Consider the following 6,000-nt stretch of genomic DNA (forward strand, 5'->3'; position numbering starts at 1 on the left):
CTTTAGATATCCAAATCTACTGTTAAAACTTAGCGTAGGCAGTGGGGGCCCACTTTTGATGTACAGTTTAGAGTGGTGGGGCTCACTAGTCTATCACTTGATCATTGGTGGATTTAGTATTTAGGTAATTAGATTAAGACTATATTCTCATTTTGGTCCTCATATCGAAGTCCAAAGGTGGAGTCGACATGAATCAAGATTTTCAATATCAACTGAATCCTATTCCGGGACACAAAATTGCCTTTCATGCAAATCATCATTCCTTACGCTATCTTGGTCTTAATAAGATCAAACTATTAAATTTAAATCAAAACTCATGGTGGGGCCCACTAAGATGGTTGTGGTCAGATAAGGTGGGGCCCACACAATTATCATGTCTCAATATCTAGGATCTTCAAAATTATTCTCTATATAGCCATATATTTTACATTTCTAACATCCGATCTCGTGGTGGACCATCCAATAAATCCTTGGGTTAATTAATTAACATTGTCAATTAGGCAATTTAAATCCAGAGAATGAATTGGATTTTCTTACTTTCACCATATGGGGCCATCATGTTTGATAGGTGTTGATCCATACCATTGATCAGTGATCAAAATTTTAGATCTATCTAGATCTACCTTAAATAAGTTTCAAGTCCACATGTACAAAAATACATCATCATTATACAAATCAGCATACACATACGAAACAACTCCACATCTTCATCTCAGGATGGTGTGGTGTGGCCCATTTATAAGATTAAGATCCGAATATGGGTCCCACTACATTAAATGATGGGGAAAATCAAGATCTTACACATACAATCCTATGGCCATGATTGATCCCAAATCTATTGCATTTAAATTATGATGTCCAAAGTATAGTTATCGAAACTCAGATTTGTCCTGCTAGATATATAAAATCATATATCCAACCCAATATTATCATGATTCAAAGTATATACAATCTACATTTCGGAAATACCGTTCATACAAAGTGGGTGGGGTCCACCATTAACATGGGGGAAAACCTCATTTTTTTTATTCATCCAATAGGGTCCATGTGGGGCATTTAAGTGCCTCAGTTTGTCAATAACGAGTATTTGTGTCTTAAATCGGTTGATTCCCATTGGAAGATGAAGATACCAAAGACTTGAAGACTTGCAACATCAATATATGAAGATACAGGTAAATTGAAGTGCCTTGGTGAAATTAGCCCTATACTACTTTAGTTCCAAAACAACCAACATTTAGATGATTCATTCTTTTATAGGAAAACACCTCCTTAGATCTTCAAAGCCTTAGAATAAAAATTGCACAAGTTCATTAGGCTAACAGAGGTGCTCCACGGATTTTCAGTTCAACTGGAACCATTTTTGGTCCAACCGAAAATGCCTAAAGTAGTCCAATAAGCAATTAGAAAATAAATGAATTTTCGGTTCAACTTGGTAAATCCTTGACTCAACTCAGTACGATCGAATTTTCCATTCAGTCGAACTGAAAGTGCCACTTTCTGTCCAACAACCTTTTGGACTTATCATCGCTATTTTTGGTTGAGCCAAAGTTTCTCTGGTCTGACCGACAGATAGCCATTATAGATTCATTGGAGCATTTTTCTAATAAAATGAGCACTTGGACCTTTGCAAATGTGATTTTTTTTAATGGTTTTAGAAGGCATGTGTGCATAACTCTTTTGTTTCTAATTTAGGCTCCAATCCAAGGTGTTCATGTCATCTTCCTTGTGATTCATTACTCTACATGAGCATTCCAAGCTCACCTTAAAGATGAACATGTTCTCATTCATTTTATAAGGACTAGATTTTGATCTCATAAGTAAAACATTAGTATGACAATATTGAAATGCGAATCTAAATGAATCTTTATTTGGAAATAGCTATCTCATTAGTTATAGGAGATTCTACCACCATCTCACTCTCCCTTTACCTTTGGCATTCTCATAGGAAAATTATTATAAAAAGTTGACTATTAGAAGAAAAGACACTTTTACCTACGAACATTTTCGTCGATAAAAGTCTTTTTTCGTAGGCAAAAACTTTTGCCGACGACAATTTTCGTCGAAAAATTCGTTGCTAATAGAGTAAAAGCATTTACCAACGTTTCTTCCGTAGGCAAAAATATTGACAAATCTTTTTACCTACAATTATTTTCGTAGCTAAAACTATTGACAAATCTATCCATGGCTTTTACCTACTAACATTTTACTAACATTTTCGTAGGTAAAAATATTTACAAAATATTTACCTACGGATATTTTCGTAGCTTAAAATATTTACAAAACGTTTACCTACGAATGTTGTCGTAGGTAAAAATAAGTAAAAAAAATTCTCCCCTTCCAATATTTTCATATTTACAAAATGTTTACCTACAAATATTTTCGTAGGTAAAAACGAAAGTCTCTTTCACCACAAAATTCCTCATATACACCTGTCACAATATATTTCATCATATCATACTCTTCCTGGTATACACCTGTTGTATAACATATTTCATCATATTCACATTCACATCCATCTAAACCCAAACTACGTAGATCCATCCAAACATAAACTAAAAGAAAAAGAAAAGCAGAGAGAAATTAAAAAAGTGACGATGCATTGGTAGGTTAAGAGATCATAAGAAGAATGCGTACATGGAGATTCATATGCATGAACAGCTTGATGGAATAGAAAAGAATGTCATCCGTTAATCATTTTGTTAAAAACAAGAAAGATTACATTGAAGCTAAAAAAAATATCCTTGGTTTTTTTTTTTTTTTTTTTTTTTTTTTAAGGATAACTAAATCCTCAGGTAGAAGTTTACATAATTATTGTTAATTAAAATGAGATCAAATCATTTTTAAGTGTCTACCAAATAAGGCCTAAGAATGTCCAGGATTTTGTGATTCTCGGGTAGAAGTTTACCTCGTTGTGCTCTTCTTACCCCGTTTACAGTAGTATAAGCTTGAACCTAAGATGGCCACTCGTATAAATGTTGTCACGCTGGCGAGGATCGCAATTTTTGTTGCTTTCCTATTGTCCCCTGTTTTAACAGTGAATTCTTTGCATTTCAGTAGCAATTCTACAACCAGCCAACTCCGCATATCAACGTACACTTCCAAGTTTTCATAGGAAACCCTTTATCAGACATAAAATCTAACCATTCCCTATGAAATACTATGCCAACTCTAACATCACCCAAAAAACATAAAATCTAATCATTCACTTCTTTGAATTTTTTTTTATAAATAGGTACTTGCACCATAGAATTCCTTTCAATTCTTTCCCAGTATCGAATTCCTTTCAATTCTTTCCCAGTATCCAAACAAATTTTCTGGATACAACATAATCACATTTCCCATGCCCAAATGTGACAAATAGAATCTTTCTCCAAGGATTTGGCTTCCTACAAAATCAAGTCTTTAGGCCCGTTGAAGAAAAAAGGTTTGCATTCATTAAAAAAAAATGCCACTAAATAGTATATACAATATTAAATTTCAAGATTTATATTTTCAGTAAGCAAGTGATATTGAGATGAAATCTTTATCTGAGAATGCATATAGCTCATTCCTTGAGTAAAAGAACCCTGATGAGCAATCTAGCAAATTCATTTACCATATAAACAATCAGAAGACATTATGATAAACTCATGCAAATAACACTCAAATCTACTATAACCATGTGATGTGAACATGATAATAAATAAATAATAATAAATCATAAGGGTCTATTCAATTCCACCTAGTTGCTAGGGCCAGGCTGCACTGCGACCACATCCTTTTTGCCAGATCCATCGCCAGCCTTGGCAGGTCCTATCACCCTCTCAAAAGTTCCACTTAAAGAATTATATATATATATATATATATATATATATATATATATATATATATATATCATAACCTAAAACATATACCCAAACCGGTGTATAACCAAAAATGAAGATGATGTAAATTTTGGTTACCTCCAGCTGCAATGGCAAATCCATCCCCAAAAATCAATTCAAAAGAAAATAAAAGGGTGTCAGTTTAAACTCCTAAAACCTCAAAATGCATGTAACTTTTACCAATTCAAAAAATGAAGACTCTTCTCCATTAAAAAATAACAGCGGACTTCTTCCCATTGCACGCAGGACCATTGGCTATATATTATACTTGCAATCGATCATCAATAGGACAATCAACAAAAAGAAAAAAAAAAAAGAGACTAAATGTAAAAGAGTCATTGATCAAAGGGTTGTGATATTGCTATATAAAGGAAAAACTTTAGTCATGGATGAAAGGTTCACATTCTTATATCAATGACATGGATAACATTAAAATTTAAAAATGTCACAAGGAATTATGAAAGTTTTGCAACAAATCAATATAAAGAGCATTGCATCTATGACCCAAATTAGATTCCCACATATAAATGGAGCTTACCTGCTTAGCTCGTTTCCCAAATACAAAGAGCATTGCATCTATGACGTTGCTTTTACCACTTCCATTCGGACCCACTACCGCTGAAAAACTCTACAGATAACAGAAAATTCAAATGAGACAATAAACACCTGAGTCAAGATGGAGTGCACCAAGCAAAATTGTGTGAAATTCACACTCAAGTAACCAGAAAGGGACCAGATCCAGTGCCATTGGAGGCATGGGAGGTACCATGCCGCATGTCATTGCTACACATGTGACATGCATGCACTAGATCCATAAGCCAATGATAATTTGATTGGCTTATGCATCTGAACAGTGAACTATTTGGCACAAGGACAAAAAAAAAAAGAGTAATTAAAGGAAAGAGAGATATAAAACTTACGGGCACATGCACGGAATATAGATTCTACATAATCTGACTTCCTCAAAAAAACCTTCCAGTAGTCTCAACATAACACATATTTGGCTTGCTGCGAATGGAACGAATATTAGTCTGCAACAAATTCCAGATGTGGTTTAACACAAATAAGCCTCTGATCTTGAAACAAATTATCGACTGATGAAGAAATCATTCTAGCATTGACCTCAGTGAAAGGACGGTGAGGATTTGGATTGTAGCATGCAAGAACAGCCACAGCTGCTTCCCTGTATGCCAACCTCAGCTTTTAACTCCTCCAGAATTTCAGTACTATCTTCTTGACCGGTTTCAAACGTACCCTTTTGCTGCAAGTGAGTAGATTGAGAACATGTGTACACAGTTGAATTAGTGAAACACTATAATTATCCATGTAAGCGGGAAAAAAACAAAACAAAACACCTACCCTCTTCAAGGCTTCCAACGGTTCTTCTCATCCAATGTAGTCTAAATCCTTTCTAGCAGTTAAAATTCCAGGTTCATTCCTACCAATCAGTTGCAAGATGGTTTTAAAAAAATCTCCTAATGGGAAAATAGAAACAATTCATTAGGAAGTAACTAAAATATATTTTGCAGCTTTGCGCCAGTGAAATCTACAGTAAGATTTGCAGTTTCTAGTAGAAGGATCTCCATTTCCTCCTCTGACCGGAAATAATACAAAGCAAATGGACCATAGGAGAAGGTAGCTTTTATGATAAGGTCCAATAACTAAGGGACCAAAAATGAGAACTGAAGAACCAGCATCATTTGAACTAGGTTCCTCTACTAGAACATGTTATGACCAATCTAGAGAAAAGCCCACATGGTATAAATAAGCAGACGTAAAATGACAAAGAAGTATGAAGGCTTATCAACATCTGTCACTGCCATAAGTTTTGAGCATGCCAAACTACATGGTTCAGTGGTTTAAATTGTTGATGTGATGCACTCAAAAAAAAGAAAAAAGAAAAAAAAAAAAAAAAAAAAAGCTAAGATTGCCAGATCCTAGTCATTGATATTTGACCAGTTTTCTATTGAGGGTATTGAAGGGTTGGAATATTTCAATCTTGAGGAACTTTGGCGTGTGGGTCATCAATAGTGAAACCCATCATATTAGTGGTTTGGATAACTGAACCATGAGCCACACTAGCACAAACTCAAGGCATGAAGATCATATAAGAACTGAGGCTCAAAGCAGGCTAGAC

The 6,000-nt window shown here is 34.6% G+C and overlaps 1 long non-coding RNA gene across 1 annotated transcript; it reads right to left on the reverse strand.

The window, feature by feature from the left end:
• Window positions 1-3,521: 3,521 nt before the first annotated feature.
• LOC131252107 (uncharacterized) lies at window positions 3,522-5,685 on the reverse strand. The gene is made up of 6 exons (XR_009174187.1): window positions 5,223-5,685; window positions 4,986-5,124; window positions 4,784-4,894; window positions 4,402-4,491; window positions 3,722-3,947; window positions 3,522-3,578 (listed from the first exon to the last, which is right to left on the reverse strand). It is a non-coding gene; the product is annotated as an uncharacterized LOC131252107 (long non-coding RNA).
• Between the last annotated feature and the right edge of the window lie 315 nt (window positions 5,686-6,000).

This window comes from Magnolia sinica, chromosome 7 (genome assembly GCF_029962835.1).
Source record: "Magnolia sinica isolate HGM2019 chromosome 7, MsV1, whole genome shotgun sequence".
Lineage (NCBI taxonomy): Eukaryota > Viridiplantae > Streptophyta > Magnoliopsida > Magnoliales > Magnoliaceae > Magnolia > Magnolia sinica.